The 21,869-nt window shown below is 38.2% G+C and overlaps 22 non-coding genes across 22 annotated transcripts; all 22 read right to left on the bottom strand.

Moving 5' to 3' along the window:
• Nucleotides 1–1,651: 1,651 nt before the first annotated feature.
• On the bottom strand, nt 1,652–1,724 carry TRNAP-CGG (transfer RNA proline (anticodon CGG)). Its single transcript has one exon. It is a non-coding gene; the product is annotated as a tRNA-Pro (tRNA).
• Nucleotides 1,725–2,545: 821 nt separating this feature from the next.
• TRNAP-CGG (transfer RNA proline (anticodon CGG)) lies at nt 2,546–2,618 on the bottom strand. Its single transcript has one exon. It is a non-coding gene; the product is annotated as a tRNA-Pro (tRNA).
• Nucleotides 2,619–3,439: 821 nt separating this feature from the next.
• TRNAR-CCG (transfer RNA arginine (anticodon CCG)) lies at nt 3,440–3,512 on the bottom strand. Its single transcript has one exon. It is a non-coding gene; the product is annotated as a tRNA-Arg (tRNA).
• An 822-nt stretch (nt 3,513–4,334) lies between these two features.
• Nucleotides 4,335–4,407, bottom strand: TRNAR-CCG (transfer RNA arginine (anticodon CCG)). The gene has a single exon. It is a non-coding gene; the product is annotated as a tRNA-Arg (tRNA).
• An 821-nt stretch (nt 4,408–5,228) lies between these two features.
• Nucleotides 5,229–5,301, bottom strand: TRNAR-CCG (transfer RNA arginine (anticodon CCG)). Its single transcript has one exon. It is a non-coding gene; the product is annotated as a tRNA-Arg (tRNA).
• Nucleotides 5,302–6,123: 822 nt separating this feature from the next.
• TRNAR-CCG (transfer RNA arginine (anticodon CCG)) lies at nt 6,124–6,196 on the bottom strand. Its single transcript has one exon. It is a non-coding gene; the product is annotated as a tRNA-Arg (tRNA).
• Nucleotides 6,197–7,017: 821 nt separating this feature from the next.
• Nucleotides 7,018–7,090, bottom strand: TRNAR-CCG (transfer RNA arginine (anticodon CCG)). Its single transcript has one exon. It is a non-coding gene; the product is annotated as a tRNA-Arg (tRNA).
• Nucleotides 7,091–7,911: 821 nt separating this feature from the next.
• On the bottom strand, nt 7,912–7,984 carry TRNAR-CCG (transfer RNA arginine (anticodon CCG)). The gene has a single exon. It is a non-coding gene; the product is annotated as a tRNA-Arg (tRNA).
• Nucleotides 7,985–8,806: 822 nt separating this feature from the next.
• Nucleotides 8,807–8,879, bottom strand: TRNAR-CCG (transfer RNA arginine (anticodon CCG)). The gene has a single exon. It is a non-coding gene; the product is annotated as a tRNA-Arg (tRNA).
• Nucleotides 8,880–9,703: 824 nt separating this feature from the next.
• Nucleotides 9,704–9,776, bottom strand: TRNAR-CCG (transfer RNA arginine (anticodon CCG)). The gene has a single exon. It is a non-coding gene; the product is annotated as a tRNA-Arg (tRNA).
• Nucleotides 9,777–10,673: 897 nt separating this feature from the next.
• Nucleotides 10,674–10,746, bottom strand: TRNAR-CCG (transfer RNA arginine (anticodon CCG)). The gene has a single exon. It is a non-coding gene; the product is annotated as a tRNA-Arg (tRNA).
• Nucleotides 10,747–11,567: 821 nt separating this feature from the next.
• On the bottom strand, nt 11,568–11,640 carry TRNAR-CCG (transfer RNA arginine (anticodon CCG)). Its single transcript has one exon. It is a non-coding gene; the product is annotated as a tRNA-Arg (tRNA).
• An 823-nt stretch (nt 11,641–12,463) lies between these two features.
• TRNAR-CCG (transfer RNA arginine (anticodon CCG)) lies at nt 12,464–12,536 on the bottom strand. The gene has a single exon. It is a non-coding gene; the product is annotated as a tRNA-Arg (tRNA).
• An 898-nt stretch (nt 12,537–13,434) lies between these two features.
• Nucleotides 13,435–13,507, bottom strand: TRNAR-CCG (transfer RNA arginine (anticodon CCG)). The gene has a single exon. It is a non-coding gene; the product is annotated as a tRNA-Arg (tRNA).
• Nucleotides 13,508–14,328: 821 nt separating this feature from the next.
• On the bottom strand, nt 14,329–14,401 carry TRNAR-CCG (transfer RNA arginine (anticodon CCG)). The gene has a single exon. It is a non-coding gene; the product is annotated as a tRNA-Arg (tRNA).
• Nucleotides 14,402–15,222: 821 nt separating this feature from the next.
• On the bottom strand, nt 15,223–15,295 carry TRNAR-CCG (transfer RNA arginine (anticodon CCG)). The gene has a single exon. It is a non-coding gene; the product is annotated as a tRNA-Arg (tRNA).
• An 821-nt stretch (nt 15,296–16,116) lies between these two features.
• Nucleotides 16,117–16,189, bottom strand: TRNAR-CCG (transfer RNA arginine (anticodon CCG)). Its single transcript has one exon. It is a non-coding gene; the product is annotated as a tRNA-Arg (tRNA).
• An 821-nt stretch (nt 16,190–17,010) lies between these two features.
• On the bottom strand, nt 17,011–17,083 carry TRNAR-CCG (transfer RNA arginine (anticodon CCG)). Its single transcript has one exon. It is a non-coding gene; the product is annotated as a tRNA-Arg (tRNA).
• Nucleotides 17,084–17,904: 821 nt separating this feature from the next.
• Nucleotides 17,905–17,977, bottom strand: TRNAR-CCG (transfer RNA arginine (anticodon CCG)). The gene has a single exon. It is a non-coding gene; the product is annotated as a tRNA-Arg (tRNA).
• Nucleotides 17,978–19,693: 1,716 nt separating this feature from the next.
• On the bottom strand, nt 19,694–19,766 carry TRNAR-CCG (transfer RNA arginine (anticodon CCG)). The gene has a single exon. It is a non-coding gene; the product is annotated as a tRNA-Arg (tRNA).
• An 822-nt stretch (nt 19,767–20,588) lies between these two features.
• Nucleotides 20,589–20,661, bottom strand: TRNAR-CCG (transfer RNA arginine (anticodon CCG)). Its single transcript has one exon. It is a non-coding gene; the product is annotated as a tRNA-Arg (tRNA).
• An 821-nt stretch (nt 20,662–21,482) lies between these two features.
• Nucleotides 21,483–21,555, bottom strand: TRNAR-CCG (transfer RNA arginine (anticodon CCG)). The gene has a single exon. It is a non-coding gene; the product is annotated as a tRNA-Arg (tRNA).
• Nucleotides 21,556–21,869: the final 314 nt, after the last annotated feature.

Below are 21,869 nucleotides of genomic sequence, written 5' to 3'. Positions count from 1 at the left end.
ATCCCTCTTGACTCCATTGCATATACCTGACATACCAATTAGAAACTTCGGAAATATTTCTTTCTTGCGAAAAATTGTAAACATGTTACACTATCCATGGGTAAAACTTCTTTCCTACCCTAAAGGAATTGAAACTCTAAATCAAGATGACATATTCGGCTGTCCATCTGGCAGTTTTTTTTTTTATTGAAAAACAAGGATTTTTTTACTGCTAGCATATGGAGCGCTAGCGAAGACTGATTGACACTCAACTGCTGCACTCTGAATTTCTGAATGGCTGTTCTTCGGCATAGCACACACAAACCTGTAGAAGTAACACACATTCCTTTCCCTTTTTGTCTGAGTTGGAACCCTTTTCCTTGGATCAGCCTCTCCAATTACAGTGTCTTCTTCCGCACCTTTGACTCCATCTTGTGGTAAGGGTGGATAATAATTGAACATGTATAATACTGCTAATGGTCCAAGAAGTCTTTTTGAAATTGTTTTTGAAGATAAAGAGTAATGAAAAGGCAAGACCAGTTAATCCAACATGAGTAATTTAAAGAGTTGTTCTTTTCATTAATAATTTGCACAACATTTAAATTAAGGGGAAAACTACTAGTTTATTAGCTACTTATAATCCGATTCGTATGTTTCGCAAGATCAACAATGTGGCTTACAATTATATATGTTTTAGAAGTGAACTGAGTAGGAAGGTACTAAGCTTTTAGATTCATGAACAATAGAGCTTCAAACAGTCAACACTTTAAAATCCAATGACCCAGGTGGGACTTGAACCCACAATCCCCAGCTCTGGAGGCTGATGCCTTCTCCATTAGGCCACTGGGCCTTGTTGACAACCTAAAACATACGTGATAGACAATAGTCCTCTGATCACTCATGTGTCCGACAGCTATCCCTCTTGACTCCATTGCATATACCTGACATACCAATTAGAAACTTCGGAAATATTTCTTTCTTGCGAAAGATTGTAAACATGTTACACTATCCATGGGTAAAACTTCTTTCCTACCCTAAAGGAATTGAAACTCTAAATCAAGATGACATATTTGGCTGTCCATGAGGCAGTTTTTTTTTTAAATTGAAAAACAAGGATTTTTTTACTGCTAGCATATGGAGCGCTAGCGAAGACTGATAGACACCCAACTGCTGCACTCTGCATTTCTGAATGGCTGTTCTTCGGCATAGCACACACAAACCTGTAGAAGTAACACACATTCCTTTCCCTTTTAGTCTGAGTTGGAACCCTTTTCCTTGGATCAGCCTCTCCAATTACAGTGTCTTCTTCTGCATCTTTGGCTCCATCTTGTGGTAAGGGTGGATAATAATTAAACATGTATAATACTGCTAATGGTCCAAGAAGTCTTTTTGAAATTGTTTTTGAAGATAAAGAGTAATGAAAAGGCAAGACCAGTTAATCCAACATGAGTAATTTAAAGAGTTGTTCTTCTCATTAATGATTTGCACAACAATTAAATTAAGGGGAAAACAACTAGTTTATTAGCTACTTATAATCCGATTCGTATGTTTCGCAAGATCAACAATGTGGCTTACAGTTATATATGTTTCAGAAGTCAACTGAGTAGGAAGGTACTGAGCTTTTAGATTCATGAACAATAGAGCTTCAAACAGTCAACACTTTAAAATCCAATGACCCAGGTGGGACTTGAACCCACAATCCCCAGCTCCCGAGGCTGATGCCTTCTCCATTAGGCCACTGGGCCTTGTTGACAACATAAAACATACGTGATAGACAATAGTCCTCTGATCACTCATGTGTCCGACAGCTATCCCTCTTGACTCCATTGCATATACCTGACATACCAATTAGAAACTTCGGAAATATTTCTTTCTTGCGAAAGATTGTAAATATGTTACACTATCCATGGGTAAAACTTCTTTCCTACCCTAAAGGAATTGAAACTCTAAATCAAGATGACATATTCGGCTGTCCATGGGGCAGTTTTTTTTTTAATTGAAAAACAAGGATTTTTTTACTGCTAGCATACGGAGCGCTAGCGACGACTGATTGACACCCAACTGCTGCACTCTGCATTTCTGAATGGCTGTTCTTCGGCATAGCACACACAAACCTGTAGAAGTAACACACATTCCTTTCCCTTTTTGTCTGAGTTGGAACCCTTTTCCTTGGATCAGCCTCTCCAATTACAGTGTCTTCTTCCGCATCTTTGGCTCCATCTTGTGGTAAGGGTGGATAATAATTGAACATGTATAATACTGCTAATGGTCCAAGAAGTCTTTTTGAAATTGTTTTTGAAGATAAAGAGTAATGAAAAGGCAAGACCAGTTAATCCAACATGAGTAATTTAAAGAGTTGTTCTTCTCATTAATGATTTGCACAACAATTAAATTAAGGGGAAAACAACTAGTTTATTAGCTACTTATAATCCGATTCGTATGTTTCGCAAGATCAACAATGTGGCTTACAGTTATATATGTTTCAGAAGTCAACTGAGTAGGAAGGTACTGAGCTTTTAGATTCATGAACAATAGAGCTTCAAACAGTCAACACTTTAAAATCCAATGACCCAGGTGGGACTTGAACCCACAATCCCCAGCTCCCGAGGCTGATGCCTTCTCCATTAGGCCACTGGGCCTTGTTGACAACATAAAACATACGTGATAGACAATAGTCCTCTGATCACTCATGTGTCCGACAGCTATCCCTCTTGACTCCATTGCATATACCTGACATACCAATTAGAAACTTCGGAAATATTTCTTTCTTGCGAAAGATTGTAAATATGTTACACTATCCATGGGTAAAACTTCTTTCCTACCCTAAAGGAATTGAAACTCTAAATCAAGATGACATATTCGGCTGTCCATGGGGCAGTTTTTTTTTTAATTGAAAAACAAGGATTTTTTTACTGCTAGCATACGGAGCGCTAGCGACGACTGATTGACACCCAACTGCTGCACTCTGCATTTCTGAATGGCTGTTCTTCGGCATAGCACACACAAACCTGTAGAAGTAACACACATTCCTTTCCCTTTTTGTCTGAGTTGGAACCCTTTTCCTTGGATCAGCCTCTCCAATTACAGTGTCTTCTTCCGCATCTTTGGCTCCATCTTGTGGTAAGGGTGGATAATAATTGAACATGTATAATACTGCTAATGGTCCAAGAAGTCTTTTTGAAATTGTTTTTGAAGATAAAGAGTAATGAAAAGGCAAGACCAGTTAATCCAACATGAGTAATTTAAAGAGTTGTTCTTTTCATTAATGATTTGCACAACATTTAAATTAAGGGGAAAACAACTAGTTTATTAGCTACTTATAATCCGATTCGTATGTTTCGCAAGATCAACAATGTGGCTTACAATTATATATGTTTTAGAAGTCAACTGAGTAGGAAGGTACTAAGCTTTTAGATTCATGAACAATAGAGCTTCAAACAGTCAACACTTTAAAATCCAATGACCCAGGTGGGACTTGAACCCACAATCCCCAGCTCCGGAGGCTGATGCCTTCTCCATTAGGCCACTGGGCCTTGTTGACAACCTAAAACATACGTGATAGACAATAGTCCTCTGATCACTCATGTGTCCGACAGCTATCCCTCTTGACTCCATTGCATATACCTGACATACCAATTAGAAACTTCGGAAATATTTCTTTCTTGCGAAAGATTGTAAACATGTTACACTATCCATGGGTAAAACTTCTTTCCTACCCTAAAGGAATTGAAACTCTAAATCAAGATGACATATTTGGCTGTCCATGAGGCAGTTTTTTTTTTAAATTGAAAAACAAGGATTTTTTTACTGCTAGCATATGGAGCGCTAGCGAAGACTGATAGACACCCAACTGCTGCACTCTGCATTTCTGAATGGCTGTTCTTCGGCATAGCACACACAAACCTGTAGAAGTAACACACATTCCTTTCCCTTTTTGTCTGAGTTGGAACCCTTTTCCTTGGATCAGCCTCTCCAATTACAGTGTCTTCTTCCGCATCTTTGGCTCCATCTTGTGGTAAGGGTGGATAATAATTGAACATGTATAATACTGCTAATGGTCCAAGAAGTCTTTTTGAAATTGTTTTTGAAGATAAAGAGTAATGAAAAGGCAAGACCAGTTAATCCAACATGAGTAATTTAAAGAGTTGTTCTTTTCATTAATGATTTGCACAACATTTAAATTAAGGGGAAAACAACTAGTTTATTAGCTACTTATAATCCGATTCGTATGTTTCGCAAGATCAACAATGTGGCTTACAATTATATATGTTTTAGAAGTCAACTGAGTAGGAAGGTACTAAGCTTTTAGATTCATGAACAATAGAGCTTCAAACAGTCAACACTTTAAAATCCAATGACCCAGGTGGGACTTGAACCCACAATCCCCAGCTCCGGAGGCTGATGCCTTCTCCATTAGGCCACTGGGCCTTGTCGACAAGCTAAAACATACGTGATAGACAATAGTCCTCTGATCACTCATGTGTCCGACAGCTATCCCTCTTGACTCCATTGCATATACCTGACATACCAATTAGAAACTTCGGAAATATTTCTTTCTTGCGAAAAATTGTAAACATGTTACACTATCCATGGGTAAAACTTCTTTCCTACCCTAAAGGAATTGAAACTCTAAATCAAGATGACATATTCGGCTGTCCATCTGGCAGTTTTTTTTTTTATTGAAAAACAAGGATTTTTTTACTGCTAGCATATGGAGCGCTAGCGAAGACTGATTGACACTCAACTGCTGCACTCTGAATTTCTGAATGGCTGTTCTTCGGCATAGCACACACAAACCTGTAGAAGTAACACACATTCCTTTCCCTTTTTGTCTGAGTTGGAACCCTTTTCCTTGGATCAGCCTCTCCAATTACAGTGTCTTCTTCCGCACCTTTGACTCCATCTTGTGGTAAGGGTGGATAATAATTGAACATGTATAATACTGCTAATGGTCCAAGAAGTCTTTTTGAAATTGTTTTTGAAGATAAAGAGTAATGAAAAGGCAAGACCAGTTAATCCAACATGAGTAATTTAAAGAGTTGTTCTTTTCATTAATAATTTGCACAACATTTAAATTAAGGGGAAAACTACTAGTTTATTAGCTACTTATAATCCGATTCGTATGTTTCGCAAGATCAACAATGTGGCTTACAATTATATATGTTTTAGAAGTGAACTGAGTAGGAAGGTACTAAGCTTTTAGATTCATGAACAATAGAGCTTCAAACAGTCAACACTTTAAAATCCAATGACCCAGGTGGGACTTGAACCCACAATCCCCAGCTCCGGAGGCTGATGCCTTCTCCATTAGGCCACTGGGCCTTGTTGACAACCTAAAACATACGTGATAGACAATAGTCCTCTGATCACTCATGTGTCCGACAGCTATCCCTCTTGACTCCATTGCATATACCTGACATACCAATTAGAAACTTCGGAAATATTTCTTTCTTGCGAAAGATTGTAAACATGTTACACTATCCATGGGTAAAACTTCTTTCCTACCCTAAAGGAATTGAAACTCTAAATCAAGATGACATATTTGGCTGTCCATGAGGCAGTTTTTTTTTTAAATTGAAAAACAAGGATTTTTTTACTGCTAGCATATGGAGCGCTAGCGAAGACTGATAGACACCCAACTGCTGCACTCTGCATTTCTGAATGGCTGTTCTTCGGCATAGCACACACAAACCTGTAGAAGTAACACACATTCCTTTCCCTTTTTGTCTGAGTTGGAACCCTTTTCCTTGGATCAGCCTCTCCAATTACAGTGTCTTCTTCCGCATCTTTGGCTCCATCTTGTGGTAAGGGTGGATAATAATTGAACATGTATAATACTGCTAATGGTCCAAGAAGTCTTTTTGAAATTGTTTTTGAAGATAAAGAGTAATGAAAAGGCAAGACCAGTTAATCCAACATGAGTAATTTAAAGAGTTGTTCTTTTCATTAATGATTTGCACAACATTTAAATTAAGGGGAAAACAACTAGTTTATTAGCTACTTATAATCCGATTCGTATGTTTCGCAAGATCAACAATGTGGCTTACAATTATATATGTTTTAGAAGTCAACTGAGTAGGAAGGTACTAAGCTTTTAGATTCATGAACAATAGAGCTTCAAACAGTCAACACTTTAAAATCCAATGACCCAGGTGGGACTTGAACCCACAATCCCCAGCTCCGGAGGCTGATGCCTTCTCCATTAGGCCACTGGGCCTTGTCGACAAGCTAAAACATACGTGATAGACAATAGTCCTCTGATCACTCATGTGTCCGACAGCTATCCCTCTTGACTCCATTGCATATACCTGACATACCAATTAGAAACTTCGGAAATATTTCTTTCTTGCGAAAAATTGTAAACATGTTACACTATCCATGGGTAAAACTTCTTTCCTACCCTAAAGGAATTGAAACTCTAAATCAAGATGACATATTCGGCTGTCCATCTGGCAGTTTTTTTTTTTATTGAAAAACAAGGATTTTTTTACTGCTAGCATATGGAGCGCTAGCGAAGACTGATTGACACTCAACTGCTGCACTCTGAATTTCTGAATGGCTGTTCTTCGGCATAGCACACACAAACCTGTAGAAGTAACACACATTCCTTTCCCTTTTTGTCTGAGTTGGAACCCTTTTCCTTGGATCAGCCTCTCCAATTACAGTGTCTTCTTCCGCACCTTTGACTCCATCTTGTGGTAAGGGTGGATAATAATTGAACATGTATAATACTGCTAATGGTCCAAGAAGTCTTTTTGAAATTGTTTTTGAAGATAAAGAGTAATGAAAAGGCAAGACCAGTTAATCCAACATGAGTAATTTAAAGAGTTGTTCTTTTCATTAATAATTTGCACAACATTTAAATTAAGGGGAAAACTACTAGTTTATTAGCTACTTATAATCCGATTCGTATGTTTCGCAAGATCAACAATGTGGCTTACAATTATATATGTTTTAGAAGTCAACTGAGTAGGAAGGTACTAAGCTTTTAGATTCATGAACAATAGAGCTTCAAACAGTCAACACTTTAAAATCCAATGACCCAGGTGGGACTTGAACCCACAATCCCCAGCTCCGGAGGCTGATGCCTTCTCCATTAGGCCACTGGGCCTTGTCGACAAGCTAAAACATACGTGATAGACAATAGTCCTCTGATCACTCATGTGTCCGACAGCTATCCCTCTTGACTCCATTGCATATACCTGACATACCAATTAGAAACTTCGGAAATATTTCTTTCTTGCGAAAAATTGTAAACATGTTACACTATCCATGGGTAAAACTTCTTTCCTACCCTAAAGGAATTGAAACTCTAAATCAAGATGACATATTCGGCTGTCCATCTGGCAGTTTTTTTTTTTATTGAAAAACAAGGATTTTTTTACTGCTAGCATATGGAGCGCTAGCGAAGACTGATTGACACTCAACTGCTGCACTCTGAATTTCTAAATGGCTGTTCTTCGGCATAGCACACACAAACCTGTAGAAGTAACACACATTCCTTTCCCTTTTTGTCTGAGTTGGAACCCTTTTCCTTGGATCAGCCTCTCCAATTACAGTGTCTTCTTCCGCACCTTTGACTCCATCTTGTGGTAAGGGTGGATAATAATTGAACATGTATAATACTGCTAATGGTCCAAGAAGTCTTTTTGAAATTGTTTTTGAAGATAAAGAGTAATGAAAAGGCAAGACCAGTTAATCCAACATGAGTAATTTAAAGAGTTGTTCTTTTCATTAATAATTTGCACAACATTTAAATTAAGGGGAAAACTACTAGTTTATTAGCTACTTATAATCCGATTCGTATGTTTCGCAAGATCAACAATGTGGCTTACAATTATATATGTTTTAGAAGTGAACTGAGTAGGAAGGTACTAAGCTTTTAGATTCATGAACAATAGAGCTTCAAACAGTCAACACTTTAAAATCCAATGACCCAGGTGGGACTTGAACCCACAATCCCCAGCTCCGGAGGCTGATGCCTTCTCCATTAGGCCACTGGGCCTTGTTGACAACCTAAAACATACGTGATAGACAATAGTCCTCTGATCACTCATGTGTCCGACAGCTATCCCTCTTGACTCCATTGCATATACCTGACATACCAATTAGAAACTTCGGAAATATTTCTTTCTTGCGAAAGATTGTAAACATGTTACACTATCCATGGGTAAAACTTCTTTCCTACCCTAAAGGAATTGAAACTCTAAATCAAGATGACATATTTGGCTGTCCATGAGGCAGTTTTTTTTTTAAATTGAAAAACAAGGATTTTTTTACTGCTAGCATATGGAGCGCTAGCGAAGACTGATAGACACCCAACTGCTGCACTCTGCATTTCTGAATGGCTGTTCTTCGGCATAGCACACACAAACCTGTAGAAGTAACACACATTCCTTTCCCTTTTTGTCTGAGTTGGAACCCTTTTCCTTGGATCAGCCTCTCCAATTACAGTGTCTTCTTCCGCATCTTTGGCTCCATCTTGTGGTAAGGGTGGATAATAATTGAACATGTATAATACTGCTAATGGTCCAAGAAGTCTTTTTGAAATTGTTTTTGAAGATAAAGAGTAATGAAAAGGCAAGACCAGTTAATCCAACATGAGTAATTTAAAGAGTTGTTCTTTTCATTAATGATTTGCACAACATTTAAATTAAGGGGAAAACAACTAGTTTATTAGCTACTTATAATCCGATTCGTATGTTTCGCAAGATCAACAATGTGGCTTACAATTATATATGTTTTAGAAGTCAACTGAGTAGGAAGGTACTAAGCTTTTAGATTCATGAACAATAGAGCTTCAAACAGTCAACACTTTAAAATCCAATGACCCAGGTGGGACTTGAACCCACAATCCCCAGCTCCGGAGGCTGATGCCTTCTCCATTAGGCCACTGGGCCTTGTCGACAAGCTAAAACATACGTGATAGACAATAGTCCTCTGATCACTCATGTGTCCGACAGCTATCCCTCTTGACTCCATTGCATATACCTGACATACCAATTAGAAACTTCGGAAATATTTCTTTCTTGCGAAAGATTGTAAACATGTTACACTATCCATGGGTAAAACTTCTTTCCTTCCCTAAAGGAATTGAAACTCTAAATCAAGATGACATATTCGGCTATCCATCAGACAGTTTTTTTTTTTTAAATTGAAAAACAAGGATATTTTTACTGCTACCGTATGGAGCGCTAGCGAAGACTGATAGACACCCAACTGCTGCACTCTGCATTTCTGAATGGCTGTTCTTCGGCATAGCACACACAAACCTGTAGAAGTAACACACATTCCTTTCCCTTTTTGTCTGAGTTGGAACCCTTTTCCTTGGATCAGCCTCTCCAATTACAGTGTCTTCTTCCGCATCTTTGGCTCCATCTTGTGGTAAGGGTGGATAATAATTGAACATGTATAATACTGCTAATGGTCCAAGAAGTCTTTTTGAAATTGTTTTTGAAGATAAAGAGTAATGAAAAGGCAAGACCAGTTAATCCAACATGAGTAATTTAAAGAGTTGTTCTTCTCATTAATGATTTGCACAACATTTAAATTAAGGGGAAAACAACTAGTTTATTAGCTACTTATAATCCGATTCGTATGTTTCGCAAGATCAACAATGTGGCTTACAGTTATATATGTTTCAGAAGTCAACTGAGTAGGAAGGTACTGAGCTTTTAGATTCATGAACAATAGAGCTTCAAACAGTCAACACCTTAAAATCCAATGACCCAGGTGGGACTTGAACCCACAATCCCCAGCTCCGGAGGCTGATGCTTTCTCCATTAGGCCACTGGGCCTTGTTGACAGCTTAAAACATACGTGACAGACAATAGTCCTCTCATCACTCATGTGTCTGACAGCTATCCCTCTTGACTCCATTGCATATACCTGACATACCAATTAGAAACTTCGGAAATATTTCTTTCTTGCGAAGATTGTAAACATGTTACACTATCCATGGGTAAAACTTCTTTCCTACCCTAAAGGAATTGAAACTCTAAATCAAGATGACATATTCGGCTATCCATCAGACAGTTTTTTTTTTTTAAATTGAAAAACAAGGATATTTTTACTGCTACCGTATGGAGCGCTAGCGAAGACTGATAGACACCCAACTGCTGCACTCTGCATTTCTGAATGACTGTTCTTCGGCACAGCACACACAAACCTGTACAAGTAACACACATTCCTTTCCCGTTTTGTCTGAGTTGAAACCCTTTTCCTTGGATCAGCCTCTCCAATTACAGTGTCTTCTTCCGCATCTTTGGCTCCATCTTGTGGTAAGGGTGGATAATAATTGAACATGTATAATACTGCTAATGGTCCAAGAAGTCTTTTTGAAATTGTTTTTGAAGATAAAGAGTAATGAAAAGGCAAGACCAGTTAATCCAACATGAGTAATTTAAAGAGTTGTTCTTTTCATTAATGATTTGCACAACATTTAAATTAAGGGGAAAACAACTAGTTTATTAGCTACTTATAATCCGATTCGTATGTTTCGCAAGATCAACAATGTGGCTTACAATTATATATGTTTTAGAAGTCAACTGAGTAGGAAGGTACTAAGCTTTTAGATTCATGAACAATAGAGCTTCAAACAGTCAACACTTTAAAATCCAATGACCCAGGTGGGACTTGAACCCACAATCCCCATGAACAATAGAGCTTCAAACAGTCAACACTTTAAAATCTAATGACCCAGGTGGGACTTGAACCCACAATCCCCAGCTCCGGAGGCTGATGCCTTCTCCATTAGGCCACTGGGCCTTGTCGACAAGCTAAAGCATACGTGATAGACAATAGTCCTCTGATCACTCATGTGTCCGACAGCTATCCCTCTTGACTCCATTGCATATACCTGACATACCAATTAGAAACTTCGGAAATATTTCTTTCTTGCGAAAGATTGTAAACATGTTACACTATCCATGGGTAAAACTTCTTTCCTACCCTAAAGGAATTGAAACTCTAAATCAAGATGACATATTTGGCTGTCCATGAGGCAGTTTTTTTTTAAAATTGAAAACAAGGATTTTTTTACTGCTAGCATATGGAGCGCTAGCGAAGACTGATAGACACCCAACTGCTGTACTCTGCATTTCTGAATGGCTGTTCTTCGGCACAGCACACACAAACCTGTAGAAGTAACACACATTCCTTTCCCTTTTTGTCTGAGTTGGAACCCTTTTCCTTGGATCAGCCTCTCCAATTACAGTGTCTTCTTCCGCACCTTTGACTCCATCTTGTGGTAAGGGTGGATAATAATTGAACATGTATAATACTGCTAATGGTCCAAGAAGTCTTTTTGAAATTGTTTTTGAAGATAAAGAGTAATGAAAAGGCAAGACCAGTTAATCCAACATGAGTAATTTAAAGAGTTGTTCTTCTCATTAATGATTTGCACAACATTTAAATTAAGGGGAAAACAACTAGTTTATTAGCTACTTATAATCCGATTCGTATGTTTCGCAAGATCAACAATGTGGCTTACAGTTATATATGTTTCAGAGGTCAACTGAGTAGGAAGGTACTGAGCTTTTAGATTCATGAACAATAGAGCTTCAAACAGTCAACACCTTAAAATCCAATGACCCAGGTGGGACTTGAACCCACAATCCCCAGCTCCGGAGGCTGATGCTTTCTCCATTAGGCCACTGGGCCTTGTTGACAGCTTAAAACATACGTGACAGACAATAGTCCTCTCATCACTCATGTGTCTGACAGCTATCCCTCTTGACTCCATTGCATATACCTGACATACCAATTAGAAACTTCGGAAATATTTCTTTCTTGCGAAGATTGTAAACATGTTACACTATCCATGGGTAAAACTTCTTTCCTACCCTAAAGGAATTGAAACTCTAAATCAAGATGACATATTCGGCTATCCATCAGACAGTTTTTTTTTTTTAAATTGAAAAACAAGGATATTTTTACTGCTACCGTATGGAGCGCTAGCGAAGACTGATAGACACCCAACTGCTGCACTCTGCATTTCTGAATGACTGTTCTTCGGCACAGCACACACAAACCTGTACAAGTAACACACATTCCTTTCCCGTTTTGTCTGAGTTGAAACCCTTTTCCTTGGATCAGCCTCTCCAATTACAGTGTCTTCTTCCGCATCTTTGGCTCCATCTTGTGGTAAGGGTGGATAATAATTGAACATGTATAATACTGCTAATGGTCCAAGAAGTCTTTTTGAAATTGTTTTTGAAGATAAAGAGTAATGAAAAGGCAAGACCAGTTAATCCAACATGAGTAATTTAAAGAGTTGTTCTTTTCATTAATGATTTGCACAACATTTAAATTAAGGGGAAAACAACTAGTTTATTAGCTACTTATAATCCGATTCGTATGTTTCGCAAGATCAACAATGTGGCTTACAATTATATATGTTTTAGAAGTCAACTGAGTAGGAAGGTACTAAGCTTTTAGATTCATGAACAATAGAGCTTCAAACAGTCAACACTTTAAAATCCAATGACCCAGGTGGGACTTGAACCCACAATCCCCAGCTCCGGAGGCTGATGCCTTCTCCATTAGGCCACTGGGCCTTGTCGACAAGCTAAAACATACGTGATAGACAATAGTCCTCTGATCACTCATGTGTCCGACAGCTATCCCTCTTGACTCCATTGCATATACCTGACATACCAATTAGAAACTTCGGAAATATTTCTTTCTTGCGAAAGATTGTAAACATGTTACACTATCCATGGGTAAAACTTCTTTTCTACCCTAAAGGAATTGAAACTCTAAATCAAGATGACATATTCGGCTATCCATCAGACAGTTTTTTTTTTTTTAATTGAAAAACAAGGATATTTTTACTGCTACCGTATGGAGCGCTAGCGAAGACTGATAGACACCCAACTGCTGCACTCTGCATTTCTGAATGACTGTTCTTCGGCACAGCACACACAAACCTGTACAAGTAACACACATTCCTTTCCCGTTTTGTCTGAGTTGAAACCCTTTTCCTTGGATCAGCCTCTCCAATTACAGTGTCTTCTTCCGCATCTTTGGCTCCATCTTGTGGTAAGGGTGGATAATAATTGAACATGTATAATACTGCTAATGGTCCAAGAAGTCTTTTTGAAATTGTTTTTGAAGATAAAGAGTAATGAAAAGGCAAGACCAGTTAATCCAACATGAGTAATTTAAAGAGTTGTTCTTCTCATTAATGATTTGCACAACATTTAAATTAAGGGGAAAACAACTAGTTTATTAGCTACTTATAATCCGATTCGTATGTTTCGCAAGATCAACAATGTGGCTTACAGTTATATATGTTTCAGAAGTCAACTGAGTAGGAAGGTACTGAGCTTTTAGATTCATGAACAATAGAGCTTCAAACAGTCAACACTTTAAAATCCAATGACCCAGGTGGGACTTGAACCCACAATCCCCATGAACAATAGAGCTTCAAACAGTCAACACTTTAAAATCTAATGACCCAGGTGGGACTTGAACCCACAATCCCCAGCTCCGGAGGCTGATGCCTTCTCCATTAGGCCACTGGGCCTTGTCGACAAGCTAAAACATACGTGATAGACAATAGTCCTCTGATCACTCATGTGTCCGACAGCTATCCCTCTTGACTCCATTGCATATACCTGACATACCAATTAGAAACTTCGGAAATATTTCTTTCTTGCGAAAAATTGTAAACATGTTACACTATCCATGGGTAAAACTTCTTTCCTACCCTAAAGGAATTGAAACTCTAAATCAAGATGACATATTCGGCTGTCCATCTGGCAGTTTTTTTTTTTATTGAAAAACAAGGATTTTTTTACTGCTAGCATATGGAGCGCTAGCGAAGACTGATTGACACTCAACTGCTGCACTCTGAATTTCTGAATGGCTGTTCTTCGGCATAGCACACACAAACCTGTAGAAGTAACACACATTCCTTTCCCTTTTTGTCTGAGTTGGAACCCTTTTCCTTGGATCAGCCTCTCCAATTACAGTGTCTTCTTCCGCACCTTTGACTCCATCTTGTGGTAAGGGTGGATAATAATTGAACATGTATAATACTGCTAATGGTCCAAGAAGTCTTTTTGAAATTGTTTTTGAAGATAAAGAGTAATGAAAAGGCAAGACCAGTTAATCCAACATGAGTAATTTAAAGAGTTGTTCTTTTCATTAATAATTTGCACAACATTTAAATTAAGGGGAAAACTACTAGTTTATTAGCTATTTATAATCCGATTCGTATGTTTCGCAAGATCAACAATGTGGCTTACAATTATATATGTTTTAGAAGTGAACTGAGTAGGAAGGTACTAAGCTTTTAGATTCATGAACAATAGAGCTTCAAACAGTCAACACTTTAAAATCCAATGACCCAGGTGGGACTTGAACCCACAATCCCCAGCTCCGGAGGCTGATGCCTTCTCCATTAGGCCACTGGGCCTTGTCGACAAGCTAAAACATACGTGATAGACAATAGTCCTCTGATCACTCATGTGTCCGACAGCTATCCCTCTTGACTCCATTGCATATACCTGACATACCAATTAGAAACTTCGGAAATATTTCTTTCTTGCGAAAAATTGTAAACATGTTACACTATCCATGGGTAAAACTTCTTTCCTACCCTAAAGGAATTGAAACTCTAAATCAAGATGACATATTCGGCTGTCCATCTGGCAGTTTTTTTTTTTATTGAAAAACAAGGATTTTTTTACTGCTAGCATATGGAGCGCTAGCGAAGACTGATTGACACCCAACTGCTGCACTCTGAATTTCTGAATGGCTGTTCTTCGGCATAGCACACACAAACCTGTAGAAGTAACACACATTCCTTTCCCTTTTTGTCTGAGTTGGAACCCTTTTCCTTGGATCAGCCTCTCCAATTACAGTGTCTTCTTCCGCACCTTTGACTCCATCTTGTGGTAAGGGTGGATAATAATTGAACATGTATAATACTGCTAATGGTCCAAGAAGTCTTTTTGAAATTGTTTTTGAAGATAAAGAGTAATGAAAAGGCAAGACCAGTTAATCCAACATGAGTAATTTAAAGAGTTGTTCTTTTCATTAATAATTTGCACAACATTTAAATTAAGGGGAAAACTACTAGTTTATTAGCTATTTATAATCCGATTCGTATGTTTCGCAAGATCAACAATGTGGCTTACAATTATATATGTTTTAGAAGTGAACTGAGTAGGAAGGTACTAAGCTTTTAGATTCATGAACAATAGAGCTTCAAACAGTCAACACTTTAAAATCCAATGACCCAGGTGGGACTTGAACCCACAATCCCCAGCTCCGGAGGCTGATGCCTTCTCCATTAGGCCACTGGGCCTTGTCGACAAGCTAAAACATACGTGATAGACAATAGTCCTCTGATCACTCATGTGTCCGACAGCTATCCCTCTTGACTCCATTGCATATACCTGACATACCAATTAGAAACTTCGGAAATATTTCTTTCTTGCGAAAAATTGTAAACATGTTACACTATCCATGGGTAAAACTTCTTTCCTACCCTAAAGGAATTGAAACTCTAAATCAAGATGACATATTCGGCTGTCCATCTGGCAGTTTTTTTTTTTATTGAAAAACAAGGATTTTTTTACTGCTAGCATATGGAGCGCTAGCGAAGACTGATTGACACCCAACTGCTGCACTCTGAATTTCTGAATGGCTGTTCTTCGGCATAGCACACACAAACCTGTAGAAGTAACACACATTCCTTTCCCTTTTTGTCTGAGTTGGAACCCTTTTCCTTGGATCAGCCTCTCCAATTACAGTGTCTTCTTCCGCACCTTTGACTCCATCTTGTGGTAAGGGTGGATAATAATTGAACATGTATAATACTGCTAATGGTCCAAGAAGTCTTTTTGAAATTGTTTTTGAAGATAAAGAGTAATGAAAAGGCAAGACCAGTTAATCCAACATGAGTAATTTAAAGAGTTGTTCTTTTCATTAATAATTTGCACAACATTTAAATTAAGGGGAAAACTACTAGTTTATTAGCTATTTATAATCCGATTCGTATGTTTCGCAAGATCAACAATGTGGCTTACAATTATATATGTTTTAGAAGTGAACTGAGTAGGAAGGTACTAAGCTTTTAGATTCATGAACAATAGAGCTTCAAACAGTCAACACTTTAAAATCCAATGACCCAGGTGGGACTTGAACCCACAATCCCCAGCTCCGGAGGCTGATGCCTTCTCCATTAGGCCACTGGGCCTTGTCGACAAGCTAAAACATACGTGATAGACAATAGTCCTCTGATCACTCATGTGTCCGACAGCTATCCCTCTTGACTCCATTGCATATACCTGACATACCAATTAGAAACTTCGGAAATATTTCTTTCTTGCGAAAAATTGTAAACATGTTACACTATCCATGGGTAAAACTTCTTTCCTACCCTAAAGGAATTGAAACTCTAAATCAAGATGACATATTCGGCTGTCCATCTGGCAGTTTTTTTTTTTATTGAAAAACAAGGATTTTTTTACTGCTAGCATATGGAGCGCTAGCGAAGACTGATTGACACCCAACTGCTGCACTCTGAATTTCTGAATGGCTGTTCTTCGGCATAGCACACACAAACCTGTAGAAGTAACACACATTCCTTTCCCTTTTTGTCTGAGTTGGAACCCTTTTCCTTGGATCAGCCTCTCCAATTACAGTGTCTTCTTCCGCACCTTTGACTCCATCTTGTGGTAAGGGTGGATAATAATTGAACATGTATAATACTGCTAATGGTCCAAGAAGTCTTTTTGAAATTGTTTTTGAAGATAAAGAGTAATGAAAAGGCAAGACCAGTTAATCCAACATGAGTAATTTAAAGAGTTGTTCTTTTCATTAATAATTTGCACAACATTTAAATTAAGGGGAAAACTACTAGTTTATTAGCTATTTATAATCCGATTCGTATGTTTCGCAAGATCAACAATGTGGCTTACAATTATATATGTTTTAGAAGTGAACTGAGTAGGAAGGTACTAAGCTTTTAGATTCATGAACAATAGAGCTTCAAACAGTCAACACTTTAAAATCCAATGACCCAGGTGGGACTTGAACCCACAATCCCCAGCTCCGGAGGCTGATGCCTTCTCCATTAGGCCACTGGGCCTTGTCGACAAGCTAAAACATACGTGATAGACAATAGTCCTCTGATCACTCATGTGTCCGACAGCTATCCCTCTTGACTCCATTGCATATACCTGACATACCAATTAGAAACTTCGGAAATATTTCTTTCTTGCGAAAAATTGTAAACATGTTACACTATCCATGGGTAAAACTTCTTTCCTACCCTAAAGGAATTGAAACTCTAAATCAAGATGACATATTCGGCTGTCCATCTGGCAGTTTTTTTTTTTATTGAAAAACAAGGATTTTTTTACTGCTAGCATATGGAGCGCTAGCGAAGACTGATTGACACCCAACTGCTGCACTCTGAATTTCTGAATGGCTGTTCTTCGGCATAGCACACACAAACCTGTAGAAGTAACACACATTCCTTTCCCTTTTTGTCTGAGTTGGAACCCTTTTCCTTGGATCAGCCTCTCCAATTACAGTGTCTTCTTCCGCACCTTTGACTCCATCTTGTGGTAAGGGTGGATAATAATTGAACATGTATAATACTGCTAATGGTCCAAGAAGTCTTTTTGAAATTGTTTTTGAAGATAAAGAGTAATGAAAAGGCAAGACCAGTTAATCCAACATGAGTAATTTAAAGAGTTGTTCTTTTCATTAATAATTTGCACAACATTTAAATTAAGGGGAAAACTACTAGTTTATTAGCTATTTATAATCCGATTCGTATGTTTCGCAAGATCAACAATGTGGCTTACAATTATATATGTTTTAGAAGTGAACTGAGTAGGAAGGTACTAAGCTTTTAGATTCATGAACAATAGAGCTTCAAACAGTCAACACTTTAAAATCCAATGACCCAGGTGGGACTTGAACCCACAATCCCCAGCTCCGGAGGCTGATGCCTTCTCCATTAGGCCACTGGGCCTTGTTGACAACCTAAAACATACGTGATAGACAATAGTCCTCTGATCACTCATGTGTCCGACAGCTATCCCTCTTGACTCCATTGCATATACCTGACATACCAATTAGAAACTTCGGAAATATTTCTTTCTTGCGAAAGATTGTAAACATGTTACACTATCCATGGGTAAAACTTCTTTCCTACCCTAAAGGAATTGAAACTCTAAATCAAGATGACATATTTGGCTGTCCATGAGGCAGTTTTTTTTTTAAATTGAAAAACAAGGATTTTTTTACTGCTAGCATATGGAGCGCTAGCGAAGACTGATAGACACCCAACTGCTGCACTCTGCATTTCTGAATGGCTGTTCTTCGGCATAGCACACACAAACCTGTAGAAGTAACACACATTCCTTTCCCTTTTTGTCTGAGTTGGAACCCTTTTCCTTGGATCAGCCTCTCCAATTACAGTGTCTTCTTCCGCATCTTTGGCTCCATCTTGTGGTAAGGGTGGATAATAATTGAACATGTATAATACTGCTAATGGTCCAAGAAGTCTTTTTGAAATTGTTTTTGAAGATAAAGAGTAATGAAAAGGCAAGACCAGTTAATCCAACATGAGTAATTTAAAGAGTTGTTCTTTTCATTAATGATTTGCACAACATTTAAATTAAGGGGAAAACAACTAGTTTATTAGCTACTTATAATCCGATTCGTATGTTTTGCAAGATCAACAATGTGGCTTACAATTATATATGTTTTAGAAGTCAACTGAGTAGGAAGGTACTAAGCTTTTAGATTCATGAACAATAGAGCTTCAAACAGTCAACACTTTAAAATCCAATGACCCAGGTGGGACTTGAACCCACAATCCCCAGCTCTGGAGGCTGATGCCTTCTCCATTAGGCCACTGGGCCTTGTCGACAAGCTAAAACATACGTGATAGACAATAGTCCTCTGATCACTCATGTGTCCGACAGCTATCCCTCTTGACTCCATTGCATATACCTGACATACCAATTAGAAACTTCGGAAATATTTCTTTCTTGCGAAAAATTGTAAACATGTTACACTATCCATGGGTAAAACTTCTTTCCTACCCTAAAGGAATTGAAACTCTAAATCAAGATGACATATTCGGCTGTCCATCTGGCAGTTTTTTTTTTTATTGAAAAACAAGGATTTTTTTACTGCTAGCATATGGAGCGCTAGCGAAGACTGATTGACACTCAACTGCTGCACTCTGAATTTCTGAATGGCTGTTCTTCGGCATAGCACACACAAACCTGTAGAAGTAACACACATTCCTTTCCCTTTTTGTCTGAGTTGGAACCCTTTTCCTTGGATCAGCCTCTCCAATTACAGTGTCTTCTTCCGCACCTTTGACTCCATCTTGTGGTAAGGGTGGATAATAATTGAACATGTATAATACTGCTAATGGTCCAAGAAGTCTTTTTGAAATTGTTTTTGAAGATAAAGAGTAATGAAAAGGCAAGACCAGTTAATCCAACATGAGTAATTTAAAGAGTTGTTCTTTTCATTAATAATTTGCACAACATTTAAATTAAGGGGAAAACTACTAGTTTATTAGCTACTTATAATCCGATTCGTATGTTTCGCAAGATCAACAATGTGGCTTACAATTATATATGTTTTAGAAGTGAACTGAGTAGGAAGGTACTAAGCTTTTAGATTCATGAACAATAGAGCTTCAAACAGTCAACACTTTAAAATCCAATGACCCAGGTGGGACTTGAACCCACAATCCCCAGCTCCGGAGGCTGATGCCTTCTCCATTAGGCCACTGGGCCTTGTTGACAACCTAAAACATACGTGATAGACAATAGTCCTCTGATCACTCATGTGTCCGACAGCTATCCCTCTTGACTCCATTGCATATACCTGACATACCAATTAGAAACTTCGGAAATATTTCTTTCTTGCGAAAGATTGTAAACATGTTACACTATCCATGGGTAAAACTTCTTTCCTACCCTAAAGGAATTGAAACTCTAAATCAAGATGACATATTTGGCTGTCCATGAGGCAGTTTTTTTTTTAAATTGAAAAACAAGGATTTTTTTACTGCTAGCATATGGAGCGCTAGCGAAGACTGATAGACACCCAACTGCTGCACTCTGCATTTCTGAATGGCTGTTCTTCGGCATAGCACACACAAACCTGTAGAAGTAACACACATTCCTTTCCCTTTTTGTCTGAGTTGGAACCCTTTTCCTTGGATCAGCCTCTCCAATTACAGTGTCTTCTTCCGCATCTTTGGCTCCATCTTGTGGTAAGGGTGGATAATAATTGAACATGTATAATACTGCTAATGGTCCAAGAAGTCTTTTTGAAATTGTTTTTGAAGATAAAGAGTAATGAAAAGGCAAGACCAGTTAATCCAACATGAGTAATTTAAAGAGTTCTTCTTTTCATTAATGATTTGCACAACATTTAAATTAAGGGGAAAACAACTAGTTTATTAGCTACTTATAATCCGATTCGTATGTTTCGCAAGATCAACAATGTGGCTTACAGATATATATGTTTTAGAAGTCAACTGAGTAGGAAGGTACTAAGCTTTTAGATTCATGAACAATAGAGCTTCAAACAGTCAACACTTTAAAATCCAATGACCCAGGTGGGACTTGAACCCACAATCCCCAGCTCCGGAGGCTGATGCCTTCTCCATTAGGCCACTGGGCCTTGTCGACAAGCTAAAACATACGTGATAGACAATAGTCCTCTGATCACTCATGTGTCCGACAGCTATCCCTCTTGACTCCATTGCATATACCTGACATACCAATTAGAAACTTCGGAAATATTTCTTTCTTGCGAAAAATTGTAAACATGTTACACTATCCATGGGTAAAACTTCTTTCCTACCCTAAAGGAATTGAAACTCTAAATCAAGATGACATATTCGGCTGTCCATCTGGCAGTTTTTTTTTTTATTGAAAAACAAGGATTTTTTTACTGCTAGCATATGGAGCGCTAGCGAAGACTGATTGACACTCAACTGCTGCACTCTGAATTTCTGAATGGCTGTTCTTCGGCATAGCACACACAAACCTGTAGAAGTAACACACATTCCTTTCCCTTTTTGTCTGAGTTGGAACCCTTTTCCTTGGATCAGCCTCTCCAATTACAGTGTCTTCTTCCGCACCTTTGACTCCATCTTGTGGTAAGGGTGGATAATAATTGAACATGTATAATACTGCTAATGGTCCAAGAAGTCTTTTTGAAATTGTTTTTGAAGATAAAGAGTAATGAAAAGGCAAGACCAGTTAATCCAACATGAGTAATTTAAAGAGTTGTTCTTTTCATTAATAATTTGCACAACATTTAAATTAAGGGGAAAACTACTAGTTTATTAGCTACTTATAATCCGATTCGTATGTTTCGCAAGATCAACAATGTGGCTTACAATTATATATGTTTTAGAAGTGAACTGAGTAGGAAGGTACTAAGCTTTTAGATTCATGAACAATAGAGCTTCAAACAGTCAACACTTTAAAATCCAATGACCCAGGTGGGACTTGAACCCACAATCCCCAGCTCCGGAGGCTGATGCCTTCTCCATTAGGCCACTGGGCCTTGTTGACAACCTAAAACATACGTGATAGACAATAGTCCTCTGATCACTCATGTGTCCGACAGCTATCCCTCTTGACTCCATTGCATATACCTGACATACCAATTAGAAACTTCGGAAATATTTCTTTCTTGCGAAAGATTGTAAACATGTTACACTATCCATGGGTAAAACTTCTTTCCTACCCTAAAGGAATTGAAACTCTAAATCAAGATGACATATTTGGCTGTCCATGAGGCAGTTTTTTTTTTAAATTGAAAAACAAGGATTTTTTTACTGCTAGCATATGGAGCGCTAGCGAAGACTGATAGACACC

Source organism: Eleutherodactylus coqui, chromosome 6 (genome assembly GCF_035609145.1).
Source record: "Eleutherodactylus coqui strain aEleCoq1 chromosome 6, aEleCoq1.hap1, whole genome shotgun sequence".
NCBI classification, from domain to species: Eukaryota; Metazoa; Chordata; class Amphibia; order Anura; family Eleutherodactylidae; genus Eleutherodactylus; species Eleutherodactylus coqui.
The sequence above is the reverse complement of the archived record's forward strand: the minus strand, read 5'-3'. Positions and strand labels throughout refer to the sequence as shown.